We start from the raw sequence: 24,000 nt of genomic DNA, 5'->3' as shown, positions 1-24,000 counted from the left end.
CCAGCTGTCTGCCCGTGTGTCTCTCCGCAGCTCCCTCCGGGAAAAGGCCCCCCCCCCCGGCCGTTTCGCCTCGGCCGGGGGCGGGAGCGGGGGCGGGGGCCGTGGCCGCTTCCCCGGGCCTGCCAGCCACCAGGGGCGGGGTCCTGTGCTCGGCGGGCGGCGTGGGGGCAAGGGTGGCCTTGCTGGGGCTAAGGGGCCGTGCCCACTCAGTGGTGGCTCCCAGTGGCTTCGGGCCAGCTGCTGCCCGGCCGGGCTGCGCCTAACTCCGCGTGGGCGGGCAGGGGGGGCTGCCCAAGGGACCGCGGCCGCCGTGCCCTGAAGCCTCCGGGGCCACGTCCCTGTGAGCGTCGAGCGGGATCTGCGGCGGGGCGCCAAGCGCCGACGGGCCTGGAGCGTCCCGCCCGCCCTGGGCTGCGAGGTCGCCCACCACTCCGCCACCCCCGGGTCCCCGAGGCCTCCTGTCGCCTGCCTGGGCGGGCGGCAGGACCCTGCCGGAGAGGGCTGGCCGCCGGCATGGCGGTAAGGCGCAAGGGCCAGCGAAGCTGGGCCTCAAGAGGCACCCCGCGGGCCCCTCCTGCGTCTACGGCCATACCACCCTGAACGCGCCCGATCTCGTCTGATCTCGGAAGCTAAGCAGGGTCGGGCCTGGTTAGTACTTGGATGGGAGACCGCCTGGGAATACCGGGTGTTGTAGGCTTTTTGCCTCCCGCTCCGCCCTCTCCTTTAGTCGCCCGCCGCCTCCGCCCCCGCCGCCGGGCACCGCTGCAGGCCCCACCTACCTCCGACCCCTCCCACCACAGCGCGCCAGAGGGGGCGCTCCCCGCCTGCCTGGCCGGCCAGGAGGCCAGAAGGCGGCCCTGGAAGGCAGCCGCACCCCAGCCGCTCCCGTGGTGGCTGGCCCGGACCCAGACTCCGCCGCAGGCCGGGGTGCCGGCCGTGCGGCCCGCGAGGCCCTCGACCTGCACTTGGCCGCGCCCACCAGAGCCCAGCCGCGCCGCAGCCAGCTGTCTGCCCGTGTGTCTCTCCGCAGCTCCCTCCGGGAAAAGCCCCCCCCCCCCGGCCGTTTCGCCTCGGCCGGGGGCGGGAGCCGGGGCGGGGGCCGTGGCCGCTTCCCCGGGCCTGCCGGCCACCAGGGGCGGGGTCCTGTGCTCGGCGGGCGGCGTGGGGGCAAGGGTGGCCTTGCTGGGGCTAAGGGGCCGTGCCCACTCAGTGGTGGCTCCCAGTGGCTTCGGGCCAGCTGCTGCCCGGCCGGAGGGCCGGCCCGGCCGTGGCCGGGCTGCGCCTAACTCCGCGTGGGCGGGCAGGGGGGGATGCCCAAGGGACCGCGGCCGCCGTGCCCTGAAGCCTCCGGGGCCACGTCCCTGTGAGCGTCGAGCGGGATCTGCGGCGGGGCGCCAAGCGCCGACGGGCCTGGAGCGTCCCGCCCGCCCTGGGCTGCGAGGTCGCCCACCACTCCGCCACCCCCGGGTCCCCGAGGCCTCCTGTCGCCTGCCTGGGCGGGCGGCAGGGCCCTGCCGGAGAGGGCTGGCCGCCGGCATGGCGGTAAGGCGCAAGGGCCAGCGAAGCTGGGCCTCAAGAGGCACCCCGCGGGCCCCTCCTGCGTCTACGGCCATACCACCCTGAACGCGCCCGATCTCGTCTGATCTCGGAAGCTAAGCAGGGTCGGGCCTGGTTAGTACTTGGATGGGAGACCGCCTGGGAATACCGGGTGCTGTAGGCTTTTTGCCTCCCGCTCCGCCCTCTCCTTTAGTCGCCCGCCGCCTCCGCCCCCGCCGCCGGGCACCGCTGCAGGCCCCACCTACCTCCGACCCCTCCCACCACAGCGCGCCAGAGGGGGCGCTCTCCGCCTGCCTGGCCGGCCAGGCGGCCAGAAGGCGGCCCTGGAAGGCAGCCGCATCCCAGCCGCTCCCGGGGTGGCTGGCCCGGACCCAGACTCCGCCTCAGGCCCGGGTGCCGGCCGTCCGGCCCGCGAGCCCCTTGACCTGCACCTGGCCGCCCCCACTCGCGCCCAGCCCCGGCGCAGCCACCTGTCTGCCGGTGTGTCTCTCCACAGCTCCCTCCGGAAAAAGCTCCCCCCCTCCCCCCGCCGCCGTTTCGCCACGGCCGGGGGGCGGGAGCGGGGGCGGGGGCCGGGGCCGGTTCTCCGGGCCGGCCGGCCGCAAGGCGCCGGGTCCTGTGCTCGGCGGGTGGCGTGGGGGCAAGGGTGGCCTTGCTGGGGCTAAGGGGCCGTGGTGACTCAATGGTGGCTCCCAGTGGGTTAAGGGCCGACTGCCGTCGGGCAGGAGGGCCGGCCCGGGCTGCGGCTGGGCTGCGCCTAGCGCCGCGTGGGCGGGCAGCGGGGAGGCCCAAGGGCCCGCGGGCCCCGGGCCCTGAAGCCTCCGGGGCCACGTCCCTGTGAGCGACGTGCGGGATCTGGGGCAGGGCGCCAAGCGCCGAACGGTTTGGTGGGTCCCGCCCGCCCTGGGCTGGGAGGTCGCCAACCCCTCCGCCACCCCCACCCCCGCCCCGGTACCCGAGGTCGCCCTTCCCCTGCCTGGGCGGGCGGCGGGGCCCTGCCGGGGCGGGCTGGCCGCCGGCATGGCGGTAAGGCGCAAGCGCCAGCGAAGCTGGGCCTCAAGAGGCACTCCGCGGGCCTCTCTTGCGTCTATGGCCATACCACCCTGAACGCGCCCGATCTCGTCTGATCTCGGAAGCTAAGCAGGGTCGGGCCTGGTTAGTACTTGGATGGGAGACCGCCTGGGAATACCGGGTGCTGTAGGCTTTTTGCCTCCCGCTCCGCCCTCTCCTTTAGTCGCCCGCCGCCTCCGCCCCCGCCGCCGGGCACCGCTGCAGGCCCCACCTACCTCCGACCCCTCCCACCACAGCGCGCCAGAGGGGGCGCTCTCCGCCTGCCTGGCCGGCCAGGCGGCCAGAAGGCGGCCCTGGAAGGCAGCCGCATCCCAGCCGCTCCCGGGGTGGCTGGCCCGGACCCAGACTCCGCCGCAGGCCGGGGTGCCGGCCGTGCGGCCCGCGAGGCCCTCGACCTGCACTTGGCCGCGCCCACCAGAGCCCAGCCGCGCCGCAGCCAGCTGTCTGCCCGTGTGTCTCTCCGCAGCTCCCTCCGGGAAAAGCCCCCCCCCCCGGCCGTTTCGCCTCGGCCGGGGGCGGGAGCGGGGGCGGGGGCCGTGGCCGCTTCCCCGGGCCTGCCAGCCACCAGGGGCGGGGTCCTGTGCTCGGCGGGCGGCGTGGGGGCAAGGGTGGCCTTGCTGGGGCTAAGGGGCCGTGCCCACTCAGTGGTGGCTCCCAGTGGCTTCGGGCCAGCTGCTGCCCGGCCGGGCTGCGCCTAACTCCGCGTGGGCGGGCAGGGGGGGATGCCCAAGGGACCGCGGCCGCCGTGCCCTGAAGCCTCCGGGGCCACGTCCCTGTGAGCGTCGAGCGGGATCTGCGGCGGGGCGCCAAGCGCCGACGGGCCTGGAGCGTCCCGCCCGCCCTGGGCTGCGAGGTCGCCCACCACTCCGCCACCCCCGGGTCCCCGAGGCCTCCTGTCGCCTGCCTGGGCGGGCGGCAGGGCCCTGCCGGAGAGGGCTGGCCGCCGGCATGGCGGTAAGGCGCAAGGGCCAGCGAAGCTGGGCCTCAAGAGGCACCCCGCGGGCCCCTCCTGCGTCTACGGCCATACCACCCTGAACGCGCCCGATCTCGTCTGATCTCGGAAGCTAAGCAGGGTCGGGCCTGGTTAGTACTTGGATGGGAGACCGCCTGGGAATACCGGGTGCTGTAGGCTTTTTGCCTCCCGCTCCGCCCTCTCCTTTAGTCGCCCGCCGCCTCCGCCCCCGCCGCCGGGCACCGCTGCAGGCCCCACCTACCTCCGACCCCTCCCACCACAGCGCGCCAGAGGGGGCGCTCCCCGCCTGCCTGGCCGGCCAGGAGGCCAGAAGGCGGCCCTGGAAGGCAGCCGCACCCCAGCCGCTCCCGTGGTGGCTGGCCCGGACCCAGACTCCGCCGCAGGCCGGGGTGCCGGCCGTGCGGCCCGCGAGGCCCTCGACCTGCACTTGGCCGCGCCCACCAGAGCCCAGCCGCGCCGCAGCCAGCTGTCTGCCCGTGTGTCTCTCCGCAGCTCCCTCCGGGAAAAGCCCCCCCCCCCCGGCCGTTTCGCCTCGGCCGGGGGCGGGAGCCGGGGCGGGGGCCGTGGCCGCTTCCCCGGGCCTGCCGGCCACCAGGGGCGGGGTCCTGTGCTCGGCGGGCGGCGTGGGGGCAAGGGTGGCCTTGCTGGGGCTAAGGGGCCGTGCCCACTCAGTGGTGGCTCCCAGTGGCTTCGGGCCAGCTGCTGCCCGGCCGGAGGGCCGGCCCGGCCGTGGCCGGGCTGCGCCTAACTCCGCGTGGGCGGGCAGGGGGGGATGCCCAAGGGACCGCGGCCGCCGTGCCCTGAAGCCTCCGGGGCCACGTCCCTGTGAGCGTCGAGCGGGATCTGCGGCGGGGCGCCAAGCGCCGACGGGCCTGGAGCGTCCCGCCCGCCCTGGGCTGCGAGGTCGCCCACCACTCCGCCACCCCCGGGTCCCCGAGGCCTCCTGTCGCCTGCCTGGGCGGGCGGCAGGGCCCTGCCGGAGAGGGCTGGCCGCCGGCATGGCGGTAAGGCGCAAGGGCCAGCGAAGCTGGGCCTCAAGAGGCACCCCGCGGGCCCCTCCTGCGTCTACGGCCATACCACCCTGAACGCGCCCGATCTCGTCTGATCTCGGAAGCTAAGCAGGGTCGGGCCTGGTTAGTACTTGGATGGGAGACCGCCTGGGAATACCGGGTGCTGTAGGCTTTTTGCCTCCCGCTCCGCCCTCTCCTTTAGTCGCCCGCCGCCTCCGCCCCCGCCGCCGGGCACCGCTGCAGGCCCCACCTACCTCCGACCCCTCCCACCACAGCGCGCCAGAGGGGGCGCTCTCCGCCTGCCTGGCCGGCCAGGCGGCCAGAAGGCGGCCCTGGAAGGCAGCCGCATCCCAGCCGCTCCCGGGGTGGCTGGCCCGGACCCAGACTCCGCCTCAGGCCCGGGTGCCGGCCGTCCGGCCCGCGAGCCCCTTGACCTGCACCTGGCCGCCCCCACTCGCGCCCAGCCCCGGCGCAGCCACCTGTCTGCCGGTGTGTCTCTCCACAGCTCCCTCCGGAAAAAGCTCCCCCCCTCCCCCCGCCGCCGTTTCGCCACGGCCGGGGGGCGGGAGCGGGGGCGGGGGCCGGGGCCGGTTCTCCGGGCCGGCCGGCCGCAAGGCGCCGGGTCCTGTGCTCGGCGGGTGGCGTGGGGGCAAGGGTGGCCTTGCTGGGGCTAAGGGGCCGTGGTGACTCAATGGTGGCTCCCAGTGGGTTAAGGGCCGACTGCCGTCGGGCAGGAGGGCCGGCCCGGGCTGCGGCTGGGCTGCGCCTAGCGCCGCGTGGGCGGGCAGCGGGGAGGCCCAAGGGCCCGCGGGCCCCGGGCCCTGAAGCCTCCGGGGCCACGTCCCTGTGAGCGACGTGCGGGATCTGGGGCAGGGCGCCAAGCGCCGAACGGTTTGGTGGGTCCCGCCCGCCCTGGGCTGGGAGGTCGCCAACCCCTCCGCCACCCCCACCCCCGCCCCGGTACCCGAGGTCGCCCTTCCCCTGCCTGGGCGGGCGGCGGGGCCCTGCCGGGGCGGGCTGGCCGCCGGCATGGCGGTAAGGCGCAAGCGCCAGCGAAGCTGGGCCTCAAGAGGCACTCCGCGGGCCTCTCTTGCGTCTATGGCCATACCACCCTGAACGCGCCCGATCTCGTCTGATCTCGGAAGCTAAGCAGGGTCGGGCCTGGTTAGTACTTGGATGGGAGACCGCCTGGGAATACCGGGTGCTGTAGGCTTTTTGCCTCCCGCTCCGCCCTCTCCTTTAGTCGCCCGCCGCCTCCGCCCCCGCCGCCGGGCACCGCTGCAGGCCCCACCTACCTCCGACCCCTCCCACCACAGCGCGCCAGAGGGGGCGCTCTCCGCCTGCCTGGCCGGCCAGGCGGCCAGAAGGCGGCCCTGGAAGGCAGCCGCATCCCAGCCGCTCCCGGGGTGGCTGGCCCGGACCCAGACTCCGCCGCAGGCCGGGGTGCCGGCCGTGCGGCCCGCGAGGCCCTCGACCTGCACTTGGCCGCGCCCACCAGAGCCCAGCCGCGCCGCAGCCAGCTGTCTGCCCGTGTGTCTCTCCGCAGCTCCCTCCGGGAAAAGCCCCCCCCCCCGGCCGTTTCGCCTCGGCCGGGGGCGGGAGCGGGGGCGGGGGCCGTGGCCGCTTCCCCGGGCCTGCCAGCCACCAGGGGCGGGGTCCTGTGCTCGGCGGGCGGCGTGGGGGCAAGGGTGGCCTTGCTGGGGCTAAGGGGCCGTGCCCACTCAGTGGTGGCTCCCAGTGGCTTCGGGCCAGCTGCTGCCCGGCCGGGCTGCGCCTAACTCCGCGTGGGCGGGCAGGGGGGGATGCCCAAGGGACCGCGGCCGCCGTGCCCTGAAGCCTCCGGGGCCACGTCCCTGTGAGCGTCGAGCGGGATCTGCGGCGGGGCGCCAAGCGCCGACGGGCCTGGAGCGTCCCGCCCGCCCTGGGCTGCGAGGTCGCCCACCACTCCGCCACCCCCGGGTCCCCGAGGCCTCCTGTCGCCTGCCTGGGCGGGCGGCAGGGCCCTGCCGGAGAGGGCTGGCCGCCGGCATGGCGGTAAGGCGCAAGGGCCAGCGAAGCTGGGCCTCAAGAGGCACCCCGCGGGCCCCTCCTGCGTCTACGGCCATACCACCCTGAACGCGCCCGATCTCGTCTGATCTCGGAAGCTAAGCAGGGTCGGGCCTGGTTAGTACTTGGATGGGAGACCGCCTGGGAATACCGGGTGCTGTAGGCTTTTTGCCTCCCGCTCCGCCCTCTCCTTTAGTCGCCCGCCGCCTCCGCCCCCGCCGCCGGGCACCGCTGCAGGCCCCACCTACCTCCGACCCCTCCCACCACAGCGCGCCAGAGGGGGCGCTCCCCGCCTGCCTGGCCGGCCAGGAGGCCAGAAGGCGGCCCTGGAAGGCAGCCGCACCCCAGCCGCTCCCGTGGTGGCTGGCCCGGACCCAGACTCCGCCGCAGGCCGGGGTGCCGGCCGTGCGGCCCGCGAGGCCCTCGACCTGCACTTGGCCGCGCCCACCAGAGCCCAGCCGCGCCGCAGCCAGCTGTCTGCCCGTGTGTCTCTCCGCAGCTCCCTCCGGGAAAAGCCCCCCCCCCCCGGCCGTTTCGCCTCGGCCGGGGGCGGGAGCCGGGGCGGGGGCCGTGGCCGCTTCCCCGGGCCTGCCGGCCACCAGGGGCGGGGTCCTGTGCTCGGCGGGCGGCGTGGGGGCAAGGGTGGCCTTGCTGGGGCTAAGGGGCCGTGCCCACTCAGTGGTGGCTCCCAGTGGCTTCGGGCCAGCTGCTGCCCGGCCGGGCTGCGCCTAACTCCGCGTGGGCGGGCAGGGGGGGATGCCCAAGGGACCGCGGCCGCCGTGCCCTGAAGCCTCCGGGGCCACGTCCCTGTGAGCGTCGAGCGGGATCTGCGGCGGGGCGCCAAGCGCCGACGGGCCTGGAGCGTCCCGCCCGCCCTGGGCTGCGAGGTCGCCCACCACTCCGCCACCCCCGGGTCCCCGAGGCCTCCTGTCGCCTGCCTGGGCGGGCGGCAGGGCCCTGCCGGAGAGGGCTGGCCGCCGGCATGGCGGTAAGGCGCAAGGGCCAGCGAAGCTGGGCCTCAAGAGGCACCCCGCGGGCCCCTCCTGCGTCTACGGCCATACCACCCTGAACGCGCCCGATCTCGTCTGATCTCGGAAGCTAAGCAGGGTCGGGCCTGGTTAGTACTTGGATGGGAGACCGCCTGGGAATACCGGGTGCTGTAGGCTTTTTGCCTCCCGCTCCGCCCTCTCCTTTAGTCGCCCGCCGCCTCCGCCCCCGCCGCCGGGCACCGCTGCAGGCCCCACCTACCTCCGACCCCTCCCACCACAGCGCGCCAGAGGGGGCGCTCTCCGCCTGCCTGGCCGGCCAGGCGGCCAGAAGGCGGCCCTGGAAGGCAGCCGCATCCCAGCCGCTCCCGGGGTGGCTGGCCCGGACCCAGACTCCGCCTCAGGCCCGGGTGCCGGCCGTCCGGCCCGCGAGCCCCTTGACCTGCACCTGGCCGCCCCCACTCGCGCCCAGCCCCGGCGCAGCCACCTGTCTGCCGGTGTGTCTCTCCACAGCTCCCTCCGGAAAAAGCTCCCCCCCGCCCCCCGCCGCCGTTTCGCCACGGCCGGGGGGCGGGAGCGGGGGCGGGGGCCGGGGCCGGTTCTCCGGGCCGGCCGGCCGCAAGGCGCCGGGTCCTGTGCTCGGCGGGTGGCGTGGGGGCAAGGGTGGCCTTGCTGGGGCTAAGGGGCCGTGGTGACTCAATGGTGGCTCCCAGTGGGTTAAGGGCCGACTGCCGTCGGGCAGGAGGGCCGGCCCGGGCTGCGGCAGGGCTGCGCCTAGCGCCGCGTGGGCGGGCAGCGGGGAGGCCCAAGGGCCCGCGGGCCCCGGGCCCTGAAGCCTCCGGGGCCACGTCCCTGTGAGCGACGTGCGGGATCTGGGGCAGGGCGCCAAGCGCCGAACGGTTTGGTGGGTCCCGCCCGCCCTGGGCTGGGAGGTCGCCAACCCCTCCGCCACCCCCCCCCCCCGCCCCGGTACCCGAGGTCGCCCTTCCCCTGCCTGGGCGGGCGGCGGGGCCCTGCCGGGGCGGGCTGGCCGCCGGCATGGCGGTAAGGCGCAAGCGCCAGCGAAGCTGGGCCTCAAGAGGCACTCCGCGGGCCCCTCTTGCGTCTATGGCCATACCACCCTGAACGCGCCCGATCTCGTCTGATCTCGGAAGCTAAGCAGGGTCGGGCCTGGTTAGTACTTGGACGGGAGACCGCCTGGGAATACCGGGTGCTGTAGGCTTTTTGCCTCCCGCTCCGCCCTCTCCTTTAGTCGCCCGCCGCCTCCGCCCTCGCCGCCAGGCACCGCTGCAGGCCCCACCTACCTCCGACCCCTCCCACCACAGCGCGCCAGAGGGGGCGCTCTCCGCCTGCCTGGCCGGCCAGGCGGCCAGAAGGCGGCCCTGGAAGGCAGCCGCATCCCAGCCGCTCCCGGGGTGGCTGGCCCGGACCCAGACTCCGCCGCAGGCCGGGGTGCCGGCCGTGCGGCCCGCGAGGCCCTCGACCTGCACTTGGCCGCGCCCACCAGAGCCCAGCCGCGCCGCAGCCAGCTGTCTGCCCGTGTGTCTCTCCGCAGCTCCCTCCGGGAAAAGGCCCCCCCCCCCGGCCGTTTCGCCTCGGCCGGGGGCGGGAGCGGGGGCGGGGGCCGTGGCCGCTTCCCCGGGCCTGCCAGCCACCAGGGGCGGGGTCCTGTGCTCGGCGGGCGGCGTGGGGGCAAGGGTGGCCTTGCTGGGGCTAAGGGGCCGTGCCCACTCAGTGGTGGCTCCCAGTGGCTTCGGGCCAGCTGCTGCCCGGCCGGGCTGCGCCTAACTCCGCGTGGGCGGGCAGGGGGGGCTGCCCAAGGGACCGCGGCCGCCGTGCCCTGAAGCCTCCGGGGCCACGTCCCTGTGAGCGTCGAGCGGGATCTGCGGCGGGGCGCCAAGCGCCGACGGGCCTGGAGCGTCCCGCCCGCCCTGGGCTGCGAGGTCGCCCACCACTCCGCCACCCCCGGGTCCCCGAGGCCTCCTGTCGCCTGCCTGGGCGGGCGGCAGGACCCTGCCGGAGAGGGCTGGCCGCCGGCATGGCGGTAAGGCGCAAGGGCCAGCGAAGCTGGGCCTCAAGAGGCACCCCGCGGGCCCCTCCTGCGTCTACGGCCATACCACCCTGAACGCGCCCGATCTCGTCTGATCTCGGAAGCTAAGCAGGGTCGGGCCTGGTTAGTACTTGGATGGGAGACCGCCTGGGAATACCGGGTGCTGTAGGCTTTTTGCCTCCCGCTCCGCCCTCTCCTTTAGTCGCCCGCCGCCTCCGCCCCCGCCGCCGGGCACCGCTGCAGGCCCCACCTACCTCCGACCCCTCCCACCACAGCGCGCCAGAGGGGGCGCTCCCCGCCTGCCTGGCCGGCCAGGAGGCCAGAAGGCGGCCCTGGAAGGCAGCCGCACCCCAGCCGCTCCCGTGGTGGCTGGCCCGGACCCAGACTCCGCCGCAGGCCGGGGTGCCGGCCGTGCGGCCCGCGAGGCCCTCGACCTGCACTTGGCCGCGCCCACCAGAGCCCAGCCGCGCCGCAGCCAGCTGTCTGCCCGTGTGTCTCTCCGCAGCTCCCTCCGGGAAAAGCCCCCCCCCCCCGGCCGTTTCGCCTCGGCCGGGGGCGGGAGCCGGGGCGGGGGCCGTGGCCGCTTCCCCGGGCCTGCCGGCCACCAGGGGCGGGGTCCTGTGCTCGGCGGGCGGCGTGGGGGCAAGGGTGGCCTTGCTGGGGCTAAGGGGCCGTGCCCACTCAGTGGTGGCTCCCAGTGGCTTCGGGCCAGCTGCTGCCCGGCCGGAGGGCCGGCCCGGCCGTGGCCGGGCTGCGCCTAACTCCGCGTGGGCGGGCAGGGGGGGATGCCCAAGGGACCGCGGCCGCCGTGCCCTGAAGCCTCCGGGGCCACGTCCCTGTGAGCGTCGAGCGGGATCTGCGGCGGGGCGCCAAGCGCCGACGGGCCTGGAGCGTCCCGCCCGCCCTGGGCTGCGAGGTCGCCCACCACTCCGCCACCCCCGGGTCCCCGAGGCCTCCTGTCGCCTGCCTGGGCGGGCGGCAGGGCCCTGCCGGAGAGGGCTGGCCGCCGGCATGGCGGTAAGGCGCAAGGGCCAGCGAAGCTGGGCCTCAAGAGGCACCCCGCGGGCCCCTCCTGCGTCTACGGCCATACCACCCTGAACGCGCCCGATCTCGTCTGATCTCGGAAGCTAAGCAGGGTCGGGCCTGGTTAGTACTTGGATGGGAGACCGCCTGGGAATACCGGGTGCTGTAGGCTTTTTGCCTCCCGCTCCGCCCTCTCCTTTAGTCGCCCGCCGCCTCCGCCCCCGCCGCCGGGCACCGCTGCAGGCCCCACCTACCTCCGACCCCTCCCACCACAGCGCGCCAGAGGGGGCGCTCTCCGCCTGCCTGGCCGGCCAGGCGGCCAGAAGGCGGCCCTGGAAGGCAGCCGCATCCCAGCCGCTCCCGGGGTGGCTGGCCCGGACCCAGACTCCGCCTCAGGCCCGGGTGCCGGCCGTCCGGCCCGCGAGCCCCTTGACCTGCACCTGGCCGCCCCCACTCGCGCCCAGCCCCGGCGCAGCCACCTGTCTGCCGGTGTGTCTCTCCACAGCTCCCTCCGGAAAAAGCTCCCCCCCTCCCCCCGCCGCCGTTTCGCCACGGCCGGGGGGCGGGAGCGGGGGCGGGGGCCGGGGCCGGTTCTCCGGGCCGGCCGGCCGCAAGGCGCCGGGTCCTGTGCTCGGCGGGTGGCGTGGGGGCAAGGGTGGCCTTGCTGGGGCTAAGGGGCCGTGGTGACTCAATGGTGGCTCCCAGTGGGTTAAGGGCCGACTGCCGTCGGGCAGGAGGGCCGGCCCGGGCTGCGGCTGGGCTGCGCCTAGCGCCGCGTGGGCGGGCAGCGGGGAGGCCCAAGGGCCCGCGGGCCCCGGGCCCTGAAGCCTCCGGGGCCACGTCCCTGTGAGCGACGTGCGGGATCTGGGGCAGGGCGCCAAGCGCCGAACGGTTTGGTGGGTCCCGCCCGCCCTGGGCTGGGAGGTCGCCAACCCCTCCGCCACCCCCACCCCCGCCCCGGTACCCGAGGTCGCCCTTCCCCTGCCTGGGCGGGCGGCGGGGCCCTGCCGGGGCGGGCTGGCCGCCGGCATGGCGGTAAGGCGCAAGCGCCAGCGAAGCTGGGCCTCAAGAGGCACTCCGCGGGCCTCTCTTGCGTCTATGGCCATACCACCCTGAACGCGCCCGATCTCGTCTGATCTCGGAAGCTAAGCAGGGTCGGGCCTGGTTAGTACTTGGATGGGAGACCGCCTGGGAATACCGGGTGCTGTAGGCTTTTTGCCTCCCGCTCCGCCCTCTCCTTTAGTCGCCCGCCGCCTCCGCCCCCGCCGCCGGGCACCGCTGCAGGCCCCACCTACCTCCGACCCCTCCCACCACAGCGCGCCAGAGGGGGCGCTCTCCGCCTGCCTGGCCGGCCAGGCGGCCAGAAGGCGGCCCTGGAAGGCAGCCGCATCCCAGCCGCTCCCGGGGTGGCTGGCCCGGACCCAGACTCCGCCGCAGGCCGGGGTGCCGGCCGTGCGGCCCGCGAGGCCCTCGACCTGCACTTGGCCGCGCCCACCAGAGCCCAGCCGCGCCGCAGCCAGCTGTCTGCCCGTGTGTCTCTCCGCAGCTCCCTCCGGGAAAAGCCCCCCCCCCCGGCCGTTTCGCCTCGGCCGGGGGCGGGAGCGGGGGCGGGGGCCGTGGCCGCTTCCCCGGGCCTGCCAGCCACCAGGGGCGGGGTCCTGTGCTCGGCGGGCGGCGTGGGGGCAAGGGTGGCCTTGCTGGGGCTAAGGGGCCGTGCCCACTCAGTGGTGGCTCCCAGTGGCTTCGGGCCAGCTGCTGCCCGGCCGGGCTGCGCCTAACTCCGCGTGGGCGGGCAGGGGGGGATGCCCAAGGGACCGCGGCCGCCGTGCCCTGAAGCCTCCGGGGCCACGTCCCTGTGAGCGTCGAGCGGGATCTGCGGCGGGGCGCCAAGCGCCGACGGGCCTGGAGCGTCCCGCCCGCCCTGGGCTGCGAGGTCGCCCACCACTCCGCCACCCCCGGGTCCCCGAGGCCTCCTGTCGCCTGCCTGGGCGGGCGGCAGGGCCCTGCCGGAGAGGGCTGGCCGCCGGCATGGCGGTAAGGCGCAAGGGCCAGCGAAGCTGGGCCTCAAGAGGCACCCCGCGGGCCCCTCCTGCGTCTACGGCCATACCACCCTGAACGCGCCCGATCTCGTCTGATCTCGGAAGCTAAGCAGGGTCGGGCCTGGTTAGTACTTGGATGGGAGACCGCCTGGGAATACCGGGTGCTGTAGGCTTTTTGCCTCCCGCTCCGCCCTCTCCTTTAGTCGCCCGCCGCCTCCGCCCCCGCCGCCGGGCACCGCTGCAGGCCCCACCTACCTCCGACCCCTCCCACCACAGCGCGCCAGAGGGGGCGCTCCCCGCCTGCCTGGCCGGCCAGGAGGCCAGAAGGCGGCCCTGGAAGGCAGCCGCACCCCAGCCGCTCCCGTGGTGGCTGGCCCGGACCCAGACTCCGCCGCAGGCCGGGGTGCCGGCCGTGCGGCCCGCGAGGCCCTCGACCTGCACTTGGCCGCGCCCACCAGAGCCCAGCCGCGCCGCAGCCAGCTGTCTGCCCGTGTGTCTCTCCGCAGCTCCCTCCGGGAAAAGCCCCCCCCCCCCCGGCCGTTTCGCCTCGGCCGGGGGCGGGAGCCGGGGCGGGGGCCGTGGCCGCTTCCCCGGGCCTGCCGGCCACCAGGGGCGGGGTCCTGTGCTCGGCGGGCGGCGTGGGGGCAAGGGTGGCCTTGCTGGGGCTAAGGGGCCGTGCCCACTCAGTGGTGGCTCCCAGTGGCTTCGGGCCAGCTGCTGCCCGGCCGGGCTGCGCCTAACTCCGCGTGGGCGGGCAGGGGGGGATGCCCAAGGGACCGCGGCCGCCGTGCCCTGAAGCCTCCGGGGCCACGTCCCTGTGAGCGTCGAGCGGGATCTGCGGCGGGGCGCCAAGCGCCGACGGGCCTGGAGCGTCCCGCCCGCCCTGGGCTGCGAGGTCGCCCACCACTCCGCCACCCCCGGGTCCCCGAGGCCTCCTGTCGCCTGCCTGGGCGGGCGGCAGGGCCCTGCCGGAGAGGGCTGGCCGCCGGCATGGCGGTAAGGCGCAAGGGCCAGCGAAGCTGGGCCTCAAGAGGCACCCCGCGGGCCCCTCCTGCGTCTACGGCCATACCACCCTGAACGCGCCCGATCTCGTCTGATCTCGGAAGCTAAGCAGGGTCGGGCCTGGTTAGTACTTGGATGGGAGACCGCCTGGGAATACCGGGTGCTGTAGGCTTTTTGCCTCCCGCTCCGCCCTCTCCTTTAGTCGCCCGCCGCCTCCGCCCCCGCCGCCGGGCACCGCTGCAGGCCCCACCTACCTCCGACCCCTCCCACCACAGCGCGCCAGAGGGGGCGCTCTCCGCCTGCCTGGCCGGCCAGGCGGCCAGAAGGCGGCCCTGGAAGGCAGCCGCATCCCAGCCGCTCCCGGGGTGGCTGGCCCGGACCCAGACTCCGCCTCAGGCCCGGGTGCCGGCCGTCCGGCCCGCGAGCCCCTTGACCTGCACCTGGCCGCCCCCACTCGCGCCCAGCCCCGGCGCAGCCACCTGTCTGCCGGTGTGTCTCTCCACAGCTCCCTCCGGAAAAAGCTCCCCCCCTCCCCCCGCCGCCGTTTCGCCACGGCCGGGGGGCGGGAGCGGGGGCGGGGGCCGGGGCCGGTTCTCCGGGCCGGCCGGCCGCAAGGCGCCGGGTCCTGTGCTCGGCGGGTGGCGTGGGGGCAAGGGTGGCCTTGCTGGGGCTAAGGGGCCGTGGTGACTCAATGGTGGCTCCCAGTGGGTTAAGGGCCGACTGCCGTCGGGCAGGAGGGCCGGCCCGGGCTGCGGCTGGGCTGCGCCTAGCGCCGCGTGGGCGGGCAGCGGGGAGGCCCAAGGGCCCGCGGGCCCCGGGCCCTGAAGCCTCCGGGGCCACGTCCCTGTGAGCGACGTGCGGGATCTGGGGCAGGGCGCCAAGCGCCGAACGGTTTGGTGGGTCCCGCCCGCCCTGGGCTGGGAGGTCGCCAACCCCTCCGCCACCCCCACCCCCGCCCCGGTACCCGAGGTCGCCCTTCCCCTGCCTGGGCGGGCGGCGGGGCCCTGCCGGGGCGGGCTGGCCGCCGGCATGGCGGTAAGGCGCAAGCGCCAGCGAAGCTGGGCCTCAAGAGGCACTCCGCGGGCCTCTCTTGCGTCTATGGCCATACCACCCTGAACGCGCCCGATCTCGTCTGATCTCGGAAGCTAAGCAGGGTCGGGCCTGGTTAGTACTTGGATGGGAGACCGCCTGGGAATACCGGGTGCTGTAGGCTTTTTGCCTCCCGCTCCGCCCTCTCCTTTAGTCGCCCGCCGCCTCCGCCCCCGCCGCTGGGCACCGCTGCAGGCCCCACCTACCTCCGACCCCTCCCACCACAGCGCACCAGAGGGGGCGCTCTCCGCCTGCCTGGCCGGCCAGGCGGCCAGAAGGCGGCCCTGGAAGGCAGCCGCATCCCAGCCGCTCCCGGGGTGGCTGGCCCGGACCCAGACTCCGCCTCAGGCCCGGGTGCCGGCCGTCCGGCCCGCGAGCCCCTTGACCTGCACCTGGCCGCCCCCACTCGCGCCCAGCCCCGGCGCAGCCACCTGTCTGCCGGTGTGTCTCTCCACAGCTCCCTCCGGAAAAAGCTCCCCCCCGCCCCCCGCCGCCGTTTCGCCACGGCCGGGGGGCGGGAGCGGGGGCGGGGGCCGGGGCCGGTTCTCCAGGCCGGCCGGCCGCAAGGCGCCGGGTCCTGTGCTCGGCGGGTGGCGTGGGGGCAAGGGTGGCCTTGCTGGGGCTAAGGGGCCGTGGTGACTCAATGGTGGCTCCCAGTGGGTTAAGGGCCGACTGCCGTCGGGCAGGAGGGCCGGCCCGGGCTGCGGCAGGGCTGCGCCTAGCGCCGCGTGGGCGGGCAGCGGGGAGGCCCAAGGGCCCGCGGGCCCCGGGCCCTGAAGCCTCCGGGGCCACGTCCCTGTGAGCGACGTGCGGGATCTGGGGCAGGGCGCCAAGCGCCGAACGGTTTGGTGGGTCCCGCCCGCCCTGGGCTGGGAGGTCGCCAACCCCTCCGCCACCCCCCCCCCCCGCCCCGGTACCCGAGGTCGCCCTTCCCCTGCCTGGGCGGGCGGCGGGGCCCTGCCGGGGCGGGCTGGCCGCCGGCATGGCGGTAAGGCGCAAGCGCCAGCGAAGCTGGGCCTCAAGAGGCACTCCGCGGGCCCCTCTTGCGTCTATGGCCATACCACCCTGAACGCGCCCGATCTCGTCTGATCTCGGAAGCTAAGCAGGGTCGGGCCTGGTTAGTACTTGGACGGGAGACCGCCTGGGAATACCGGGTGCTGTAGGCTTTTTGCCTCCCGCTCCGCCCTCTCCTTTAGTCGCCCGCCGCCTCCGCCCCCGCCGCCGGGCACCGCTGCAGGCCCCACCTACCTCCGACCCCTCCCACCACAGCGCGCCAGAGGGGGCGCTCTCCGCCTGCCTGGCCGGCCAGGCGGCCAGAAGGCGGCCCTGGAAGGCAGCCGCATCCCAGCCGCTCCCGGGGTGGCTGGCCCGGACCCAGACTCCGCCGCAGGCCGGGGTGCCGGCCGTGCGGCCCGCGAGGCCCTCGACCTGCACTTGGCCGCGCCCACCAGAGCCCAGCCGCGCCGCAGCCAGCTGTCTGCCCGTGTGTCTCTCCGCAGCTCCCTCCGGGAAAAGCCCCCCCCCCCGGCCGTTTCGCCTCGGCCGGGGGCGGGAGCGGGGGCGGGGGCCGTGGCCGCTTCCCCGGGCCTGCCAGCCACCAGGGGCGGGGTCCTGTGCTCGGCGGGCGGCGTGGGGGCAAGGGTGGCCTTGCTGGGGCTAAGGGGCCGTGCCCACTCAGTGGTGGCTCCCAGTGGCTTCGGGCCAGCTGCTGCCCGGCCGGGCTGCGCCTAACTCCGCGTGGGCGGGCAGGGGGGGATGCCCAAGGGACCGCGGCCGCCGTGCCCTGAAGCCTCCGGGGCCACGTCCCTGTGAGCGTCGAGCGGGATCTGCGGCGGGGCGCCAAGCGCCGACGGGCCTGGAGCGTCCCGCCCGCCCTGGGCTGCGAGGTCGCCCACCACTCCGCCACCCCCGGGTCCCCGAGGCCTCCTGTCGCCTGCCTGGGCGGGCGGCAGGACCCTGCCGGAGAGGGCTGGCCGCCGGCATGGCGGTAAGGCGCAAGGGCCAGCGAAGCTGGGCCTCAAGAGGCACCCCGCGGGCCCCTCCTGCGTCTACGGCCATACCACCCTGAACGCGCCCGATCTCGTCTGATCTCGGAAGCTAAGCAGGGTCGGGCCTGGTTAGTACTTGGATGGGAGACCGCCTGGGAATACCGGGTGCTGTAGGCTTTTTGCCTCCCGCTCCGCCCTCTCCTTTAGTCGCCCGCCGCCTCCGCCCCCGCCGCCGGGCACCGCTGCAGGCCCCACCTACCTCCGACCCCTCCCACCACAGCGCGCCAGAGGGGGCGCTCTCCGCCTGCCTGGCCGGCCAGGCGGCCAGAAGGCGGCCCTGGAAGGCAGCCGCATCCCAGCCGATCCCGGGGTGGCTGGCCCGGACCCAGACTCCGCCTCAGGCCCGGGTGCCGGCCGTCCGGCCCGCGAGCCCCTTGACCTGCACCTGGCCGCCCCCACTCGCGCCCAGCCCCGGCGCAGCCACCTGTCTGCCGGTGTGTCTCTCCACAGCTCCCTCCGGAAAAAGCTCCCCCCCGCCCCCCGCCGCCGTTTCGCCACGGCCGGGGGGCGGGAGCGGGGGCGGGGGCCGGGGCCGGTTCTCCGGGCCGGCCGGCCGCAAGGCGCCGGGTCCTGTGCTCGGCGGGTGGCGTGGGGGCAAGGGTGGCCTTGCTGGGGCTAAGGGGCCGTGGTGACTCAATGGTGGCTCCCAGTGGGTTAAGGGCCGACTGCCGTCGGGCAGGAGGGCCGGCCCGGGCTGCGGCTGGGCTGCGCCTAGCGCCGCGTGGGCGGGCAGCGGGGAGGCCCAAGGGCCCGCGGGCCCCGGGCCCTGAAGCCTCCGGGGCCACGTCCCTGTGAGCGACGTGCGGGATCTGGGGCAGGGCGCCAAGCGCCGAACGGTTTGGTGGGTCCCGCCCGCCCTGGGCTGGGAGGTCGCCAACCCCTCCGCCACCCCCCCCCGCCCCGGTACCCGAGGTCGCCCTTCCCCTGCCTGGGCGGGCGGCGGGGCCCTGCCGGGGCGGGCTGGCCGCCGGCATGGCGGTAAGGCGCAAGCGCCAGCGAAGCTGGGCCTCAAGAGGCACTCCGCGGGCCCCTCTTGCGTCTATGGCCATACCACCCTGAACGCGCCCGATCTCGTCTGATCTCGGAAGCTAAGCAGGGTCGGGCCTGGTTAGTACTTGGATGGGAGACCGCCTGGGAATACCGGGTGCTGTAGGCTTTTTGCCTCCCGCTCCGCCCTCTCCTTTAGTCGCCCGCCGCCTCCGCCCTCGCCGCCAGGCACCGCTGCAGGCCCCACCTACCTCCGACCCCTCCCACCACAGCGCGCCAGAGGGGGCGCTCTCCGCCTGCCTGGCCGGCCAGGCGGCCAGAAGGCGGCCCTGGAAGGCAGCCGCATCCCAGCCGCTCCCGGGGTGGCTGGCCCGGACCCAGACTCCGCCGCAGGCCGGGGTGCCGGCCGTGCGGCCCGCGAGGCCCTCGACCTGCACTTGGCCGCGCCCACCAGAGCCCAGCCGCGCCGCAGCCAGCTGTCTGCCCGTGTGTCTCTCCGCAGCTCCCTCCGGGAAAAGGCCCCCCCCCCCGGCCGTTTCGCCTCGGCCGGGGGCGGGAGCGGGGGCGGGGGCCGTGGCCGCTTCCCCGGGCCTGCCAGCCACCAGGGGCGGGGTCCTGTGCTCGGCGGGCGGCGTGGGGGCAAGGGTGGCCTTGCTGGGGCTAAGGGGCCGTGCCCACTCAGTGGTGGCTCCCAGTGGCTTCGGGCCAGCTGCTGCCCGGCCGGGCTGCGCCTAACTCCGCGTGGGCGGGCAGGGGGGGCTGCCCAAGGGACCGCGGCCGCCGTGCCCTGAAGCCTCCGGGGCCACGTCCCTGTGAGCGTCGAGCGGGATCTGCGGCGGGGCGCCAAGCGCCGACGGGCCTGGAGCGTCCCGCCCGCCCTGGGCTGCGAGGTCGCCCACCACTCCGCCACCCCCGGGTCCCCGAGGCCTCCTGTCGCCTGCCTGGGCGGGCGGCAGGACCCTGCCGGAGAGGGCTGGCCGCCGGCATGGCGGTAAGGCGCAAGGGCCAGCGAAGCTGGGCCTCAAGAGGCACCCCGCGGGCCCCTCCTGCGTCTACGGCCATACCACCCTGAACGCGCCCGATCTCGTCTGATCTCGGAAGCTAAGCAGGGTCGGGCCTGGTTAGTACTTGGATGGGAGACCGCCTGGGAATACCGGGTGCTGTAGGCTTTTTGCCTCCCGCTCCGCCCTCTCCTTTAGTCGCCCGCCGCCTCCGCCCCCGCCGCCGGGCACCGCTGCAGGCCCCACCTACCTCCGACCCCTCCCACCACAGCGCGCCAGAGGGGGCGCTCCCCGCCTGCCTGGCCGGCCAGGAGGCCAGAAGGCGGCCCTGGAAGGCAGCCGCACCCCAGCCGCTCCCGTGGTGGCTGGCCCGGACCCAGACTCCGCCGCAGGCCGGGGTGCCGGCCGTGCGGCCCGCGAGGCCCTCGACCTGCACTTGGCCGCGCCCACCAGAGCCCAGCCGCGCCGCAGCCAGCTGTCTGCCCGTGTGTCTCTCCGCAGCTCCCTCCGGGAAAAGCCCCCCCCCCCGGCCGTTTCGCCTCGGCCGGGGGCGGGAGCCGGGGCGGGGGCCGTGGCCGCTTCCCCGGGCCTGCCGGCCACCAGGGGCGGGGTCCTGTGCTCGGCGGGCGGCGTGGGGGCAAGGGTGGCCTTGCTGGGGCTAAGGGGCCGTGCCCACTCAGTGGTGGCTCCCAGTGGCTTCGGGCCAGCTGCTGCCCGGCCGGAGGGCCGGCCCGGCCGTGGCCGGGCTGCGCCTAACTCCGCGTGGGCGGGCAGGGGGGGATGCCCAAGGGACCGCGGCCGCCGTGCCCTGAAGCCTCCGGGGCCACGTCCCTGTGAGCGTCGAGCGGGATCTGCGGCGGGGCGCCAAGCGCCGACGGGCCTGGAGCGTCCCGCCCGCCCTGGGCTGCGAGGTCGCCCACCACTCCGCCACCCCCGGGTCCCCGAGGCCTCCTGTCGCCTGCCTGGGCGGGCGGCAGGGCCCTGCCGGAGAGGGCTGGCCGCCGGCATGGCGGTAAGGCGCAAGGGCCAGCGAAGCTGGGCCTCAAGAGGCACCCCGCGGGCCCCTCCTGCGTCTACGGCCATACCACCCTGAACGCGCCCGATCTCGTCTGATCTCGGAAGCTAAGCAGGGTCGGGCCTGGTTAGTACTTGGATGGGAGACCGCCTGGGAATACCGGGTGCTGTAGGCTTTTTGCCTCCCGCTCCGCCCTCTCCTTTAGTCGCCCGCCGCCTCCGCCCCCGCCGCCGGGCACCGCTGCAGGCCCCACCTACCTCCGACCCCTCCCACCACAGCGCGCCAGAGGGGGCGCTCTCCGCCTGCCTGGCCGGCCAGGCGGCCAGAAGGCGGCCCTGGAAGGCAGCCGCATCCCAGCCGCTCCCGGGGTGGCTGGCCCGGACCCAGACTCCGCCTCAGGCCCGGGTGCCGGCCGTCCGGCCCGCGAGCCCCTTGACCTGCACCTGGCCGCCCCCACTCGCGCCCAGCCCCGGCGCAGCCACCTGTCTGCCGGTGTGTCTCTCCACAGCTCCCTCCGGAAAAAGCTCCCCCCCTCCCCCCGCCGCCGTTTCGCCACGGCCGGGGGGCGGGAGCGGGGGCGGGGGCCGGGGCCGGTTCTCCGGGCCGGCCGGCCGCAAGGCGCCGGGTCCTGTGCTCGGCGGGTGGCGTGGGGGCAAGGGTGGCCTTGCTGGGGCTAAGGGGCCGTGGTGACTCAATGGTGGCTCCCAGTGGGTTAAGGGCCGACTGCCGTCGGGCAGGAGGGCCGGCCCGGGCTGCGGCTGGGCTGCGCCTAGCGCCGCGTGGGCGGGCAGCGGGGAGGCCCAAGGGCCCGCGGGCCCCGGGCCCTGAAGCCTCCGGGGCCACGTCCCTGTGAGCGACGTGCGGGATCTGGGGCAGGGCGCCAAGCGCCGAACGGTTTGGTGGGTCCCGCCCGCCCTGGGCTGGGAGGTCGCCAACCCCTCCGCCACCCCCACCCCCGCCCCGGTACCCGAGGTCGCCCTTCCCCTGCCTGGGCGGGCGGCGGGGCCCTGCCGGGGCGGGCTGGCCGCCGGCATGGCGGTAAGGCGCAAGCGCCAGCGAAGCTGGGCCTCAAGAGGCACTCCGCGGGCCTCTCTTGCGTCTATGGCCATACCACCCTGAACGCGCCCGATCTCGTCTGATCTCGGAAGCTAAGCAGGGTCGGGCCTGGTTAGTACTTGGATGGGAGACCGCCTGGGAATACCGGGTGCTGTAGGCTTTTTGCCTCCCGCTCCGCCCTCTCCTTTAGTCGCCCGCCGCCTCCGCCCCCGCCGCCGGGCACCGCTGCAGGCCCCACCTACCTCCGACCCCTCCCACCACAGCGCGCCAGAGGGGGCGCTCTCCGCCTGCCTGGCCGGCCAGGCGGCCAGAAGGCGGCCCTGGAAGGCAGCCGCATCCCAGCCGCTCCCGGGGTGGCTGGCCCGGACCCAGACTCCGCCGCAGGCCGGGGTGCCGGCCGTGCGGCCCGCGAGGCCCTCGACCTGCACTTGGCCGCGCCCACCAGAGCCCAGCCGCGCCGCAGCCAGCTGTCTGCCCGTGTGTCTCTCCGCAGCTCCCTCCGGGAAAAGCCCCCCCCCCCGGCCGTTTCGCCTCGGCCGGGGGCGGGAGCGGGGGCGGGGGCCGTGGCCGCTTCCCCGGGCCTGCCAGCCACCAGGGGCGGGGTCCTGTGCTCGGCGGGCGGCGTGGGGGCAAGGGTGGCCTTGCTGGGGCTAAGGGGCCGTGCCCACTCAGTGGTGGCTCCCAGTGGCTTCGGGCCAGCTGCTGCCCGGCCGGGCTGCGCCTAACTCCGCGTGGGCGGGCAGGGGGGGATGCCCAAGGGACCGCGGCCGCCGTGCCCTGAAGCCTCCGGGGCCACGTCCCTGTGAGCGTCGAGCGGGATCTGCGGCGGGGCGCCAAGCGCCGACGGGCCTGGAGCGTCCCGCCCGCCCTGGGCTGCGAGGTCGCCCACCACTCCGCCACCCCCGGGTCCCCGAGGCCTCCTGTCGCCTGCCTGGGCGGGCGGCAGGGCCCTGCCGGAGAGGGCTGGCCGCCGGCATGGCGGTAAGGCGCAAGGGCCAGCGAAGCTGGGCCTCAAGAGGCACCCCGCGGGCCCCTCCTGCGTCTACGGCCATACCACCCTGAACGCGCCCGATCTCGTCTGATCTCGGAAGCTAAGCAGGGTCGGGCCTGGTTAGTACTTGGATGGGAGACCGCCTGGGAATACCGGGTGCTGTAGGCTTTTTGCCTCCCGCTCCGCCCTCTCCTTTAGTCGCCCGCCGCCTCCGCCCCCGCCGCCGGGCACCGCTGCAGGCCCCACCTACCTCCGACCCCTCCCACCACAGCGCGCCAGAGGGGGCGCTCCCCGCCTGCCTGGCCGGCCAGGAGGCCAGAAGGCGGCCCTGGAAGGCAGCCGCACCCCAGCCGCTCCCGTGGTGGCTGGCCCGGACCCAGACTCCGCCGCAGGCCGGGGTGCCGGCCGTGCGGCCCGCGAGGCCCTCGACCTGCACTTGGCCGCGCCCACCAGAGCCCAGCCGCGCCGCAGCCAGCTGTCTGCCCGTGTGTCTCTCCGCAGCTCCCTCCGGGAAAAGCCCCCCCCCCCCCGGCCGTTTCGCCTCGGCCGGGGGCGGGAGCCGGGGCGGGGGCCGTGGCCGCTTCCCCGGGCCTGCCGGCCACCAGGGGCGGGGTCCTGTGCTCGGCGGGCGGCGTGGGGGCAAGGGTGGCCTTGCTGGGGCTAAGGGGCCGTGCCCACTCAGTGGTGGCTCCCAGTGGCTTCGGGCCAGCTGCTGCCCGGCCGGGCTGCGCCTAACTCCGCGTGGGCGGGCAGGGGGGGATGCCCAAGGGACCGCGGCCGCCGTGCCCTGAAGCCTCCGGGGCCACGTCCCTGTGAGCGTCGAGCGGGATCTGCGGCGGGGCGCCAAGCGCCGACGGGCCTGGAGCGTCCCGCCCGCCCTGGGCTGCGAGGTCGCCCACCACTCCGCCACCCCCGGGTCCCCGAGGCCTCCTGTCGCCTGCCTGGGCGGGCGGCAGGGCCCTGCCGGAGAGGGCTGGCCGCCGGCATGGCGGTAAGGCGCAAGGGCCAGCGAAGCTGGGCCTCAAGAGGCACCCCGCGGGCCCCTCCTGCGTCTACGGCCATACCACCCTGAACGCGCCCGATCTCGTCTGATCTCGGAAGCTAAGCAGGGTCGGGCCTGGTTAGTACTTGGATGGGAGACCGCCTGGGAATACCGGGTGCTGTAGGCTTTTTGCCTCCCGCTCCGCCCTCTCCTTTAGTCGCCCGCCGCCTCCGCCCCCGCCGCCGGGCACCGCTGCAGGCCCCACCTACCTCCGACCCCTCCCACCACAGCGCGCCAGAGGGGGCGCTCTCCGCCTGCCTGGCCGGCCAGGCGGCCAGAAGGCGGCCCTGGAAGGCAGCCGCATCCCAGCCGCTCCCGGGGTGGCTGGCCCGGACCCAGACTCCGCCTCAGGCCCGGGTGCCGGCCGTCCGGCCCGCGAGCCCCTTGACCTGCACCTGGCCGCCCCCACTCGCGCCCAGCCCCGGCGCAGCCACCTGTCTGCCGGTGTGTCTCTCCACAGCTCCCTCCGGAAAAAGCTCCCCCCCTCCCCCCGCCGCCGTTTCGCCACGGCCGGGGGGCGGGAGCGGGGGCGGGGGCCGGGGCCGGTTCTCCGGGCCGGCCGGCCGCAAGGCGCCGGGTCCTGTGCTCGGCGGGTGGCGTGGGGGCAAGGGTGGCCTTGCTGGGGCTAAGGGGCCGTGGTGACTCAATGGTGGCTCCCAGTGGGTTAAGGGCCGACTGCCGTCGGGCAGGAGGGCCGGCCCGGGCTGCGGCTGGGCTGCGCCTAGCGCCGCGTGGGCGGGCAGCGGGGAGGCCCAAGGGCCCGCGGGCCCCGGGCCCTGAAGCCTCCGGGGCCACGTCCCTGTGAGCGACGTGCGGGATCTGGGGCAGGGCGCCAAGCGCCGAACGGTTTGGTGGGTCCCGCCCGCCCTGGGCTGGGAGGTCGCCAACCCCTCCGCCACCCCCACCCCCGCCCCGGTACCCGAGGTCGCCCTTCCCCTGCCTGGGCGGGCGGCGGGGCCCTGCCGGGGCGGGCTGGCCGCCGGCATGGCGGTAAGGCGCAAGCGCCAGCGAAGC

At 76.1% G+C, this 24,000-nt stretch overlaps 23 non-coding genes across 23 annotated transcripts; all 23 read left to right on the top strand.

The window, feature by feature from the left end:
- The first annotated feature begins 578 nt into the window (after nt 1-578).
- Nucleotides 579-697, top strand: LOC132351300 (5S ribosomal RNA). The gene has a single exon (XR_009498242.1). It is a non-coding gene; the product is annotated as a 5S ribosomal RNA (ribosomal RNA).
- A 904-nt stretch (nt 698-1,601) lies between these two features.
- Nucleotides 1,602-1,720, top strand: LOC132351218 (5S ribosomal RNA). The gene has a single exon (XR_009498161.1). It is a non-coding gene; the product is annotated as a 5S ribosomal RNA (ribosomal RNA).
- A 922-nt stretch (nt 1,721-2,642) lies between these two features.
- LOC132351283 (5S ribosomal RNA) lies at nt 2,643-2,761 on the top strand. The gene has a single exon (XR_009498224.1). It is a non-coding gene; the product is annotated as a 5S ribosomal RNA (ribosomal RNA).
- An 880-nt stretch (nt 2,762-3,641) lies between these two features.
- Nucleotides 3,642-3,760, top strand: LOC132351217 (5S ribosomal RNA). The gene has a single exon (XR_009498160.1). It is a non-coding gene; the product is annotated as a 5S ribosomal RNA (ribosomal RNA).
- A 904-nt stretch (nt 3,761-4,664) lies between these two features.
- On the top strand, nt 4,665-4,783 carry LOC132351216 (5S ribosomal RNA). The gene has a single exon (XR_009498159.1). It is a non-coding gene; the product is annotated as a 5S ribosomal RNA (ribosomal RNA).
- A 922-nt stretch (nt 4,784-5,705) lies between these two features.
- On the top strand, nt 5,706-5,824 carry LOC132351282 (5S ribosomal RNA). The gene has a single exon (XR_009498223.1). It is a non-coding gene; the product is annotated as a 5S ribosomal RNA (ribosomal RNA).
- An 880-nt stretch (nt 5,825-6,704) lies between these two features.
- On the top strand, nt 6,705-6,823 carry LOC132351215 (5S ribosomal RNA). The gene has a single exon (XR_009498158.1). It is a non-coding gene; the product is annotated as a 5S ribosomal RNA (ribosomal RNA).
- An 881-nt stretch (nt 6,824-7,704) lies between these two features.
- On the top strand, nt 7,705-7,823 carry LOC132351214 (5S ribosomal RNA). The gene has a single exon (XR_009498157.1). It is a non-coding gene; the product is annotated as a 5S ribosomal RNA (ribosomal RNA).
- A 923-nt stretch (nt 7,824-8,746) lies between these two features.
- LOC132351317 (5S ribosomal RNA) lies at nt 8,747-8,865 on the top strand. Its single transcript, XR_009498260.1, has one exon. It is a non-coding gene; the product is annotated as a 5S ribosomal RNA (ribosomal RNA).
- An 881-nt stretch (nt 8,866-9,746) lies between these two features.
- LOC132351213 (5S ribosomal RNA) lies at nt 9,747-9,865 on the top strand. Its single transcript, XR_009498156.1, has one exon. It is a non-coding gene; the product is annotated as a 5S ribosomal RNA (ribosomal RNA).
- A 904-nt stretch (nt 9,866-10,769) lies between these two features.
- LOC132351212 (5S ribosomal RNA) lies at nt 10,770-10,888 on the top strand. Its single transcript, XR_009498155.1, has one exon. It is a non-coding gene; the product is annotated as a 5S ribosomal RNA (ribosomal RNA).
- Nucleotides 10,889-11,810: 922 nt separating this feature from the next.
- LOC132351281 (5S ribosomal RNA) lies at nt 11,811-11,929 on the top strand. The gene has a single exon (XR_009498222.1). It is a non-coding gene; the product is annotated as a 5S ribosomal RNA (ribosomal RNA).
- An 880-nt stretch (nt 11,930-12,809) lies between these two features.
- Nucleotides 12,810-12,928, top strand: LOC132351210 (5S ribosomal RNA). Its single transcript, XR_009498153.1, has one exon. It is a non-coding gene; the product is annotated as a 5S ribosomal RNA (ribosomal RNA).
- Nucleotides 12,929-13,810: 882 nt separating this feature from the next.
- On the top strand, nt 13,811-13,929 carry LOC132351209 (5S ribosomal RNA). Its single transcript, XR_009498152.1, has one exon. It is a non-coding gene; the product is annotated as a 5S ribosomal RNA (ribosomal RNA).
- Nucleotides 13,930-14,851: 922 nt separating this feature from the next.
- LOC132351280 (5S ribosomal RNA) lies at nt 14,852-14,970 on the top strand. The gene has a single exon (XR_009498221.1). It is a non-coding gene; the product is annotated as a 5S ribosomal RNA (ribosomal RNA).
- A 923-nt stretch (nt 14,971-15,893) lies between these two features.
- LOC132351316 (5S ribosomal RNA) lies at nt 15,894-16,012 on the top strand. The gene has a single exon (XR_009498259.1). It is a non-coding gene; the product is annotated as a 5S ribosomal RNA (ribosomal RNA).
- An 880-nt stretch (nt 16,013-16,892) lies between these two features.
- LOC132351208 (5S ribosomal RNA) lies at nt 16,893-17,011 on the top strand. Its single transcript, XR_009498151.1, has one exon. It is a non-coding gene; the product is annotated as a 5S ribosomal RNA (ribosomal RNA).
- Nucleotides 17,012-17,931: 920 nt separating this feature from the next.
- Nucleotides 17,932-18,050, top strand: LOC132351278 (5S ribosomal RNA). The gene has a single exon (XR_009498219.1). It is a non-coding gene; the product is annotated as a 5S ribosomal RNA (ribosomal RNA).
- An 881-nt stretch (nt 18,051-18,931) lies between these two features.
- Nucleotides 18,932-19,050, top strand: LOC132351207 (5S ribosomal RNA). The gene has a single exon (XR_009498150.1). It is a non-coding gene; the product is annotated as a 5S ribosomal RNA (ribosomal RNA).
- Nucleotides 19,051-19,953: 903 nt separating this feature from the next.
- On the top strand, nt 19,954-20,072 carry LOC132351206 (5S ribosomal RNA). The gene has a single exon (XR_009498149.1). It is a non-coding gene; the product is annotated as a 5S ribosomal RNA (ribosomal RNA).
- Nucleotides 20,073-20,994: 922 nt separating this feature from the next.
- Nucleotides 20,995-21,113, top strand: LOC132351277 (5S ribosomal RNA). Its single transcript, XR_009498218.1, has one exon. It is a non-coding gene; the product is annotated as a 5S ribosomal RNA (ribosomal RNA).
- Nucleotides 21,114-21,993: 880 nt separating this feature from the next.
- On the top strand, nt 21,994-22,112 carry LOC132351205 (5S ribosomal RNA). The gene has a single exon (XR_009498148.1). It is a non-coding gene; the product is annotated as a 5S ribosomal RNA (ribosomal RNA).
- An 882-nt stretch (nt 22,113-22,994) lies between these two features.
- On the top strand, nt 22,995-23,113 carry LOC132351204 (5S ribosomal RNA). Its single transcript, XR_009498147.1, has one exon. It is a non-coding gene; the product is annotated as a 5S ribosomal RNA (ribosomal RNA).
- Nucleotides 23,114-24,000: the final 887 nt, after the last annotated feature.

Source organism: Balaenoptera ricei, chromosome 16, assembly GCF_028023285.1.
Source record: "Balaenoptera ricei isolate mBalRic1 chromosome 16, mBalRic1.hap2, whole genome shotgun sequence".
In the NCBI taxonomy this organism is placed as follows: Eukaryota; Metazoa; Chordata; class Mammalia; order Artiodactyla; family Balaenopteridae; genus Balaenoptera; species Balaenoptera ricei.
The sequence above is the reverse complement of the archived record's forward strand: the minus strand, read 5'-3'. Positions and strand labels throughout refer to the sequence as shown.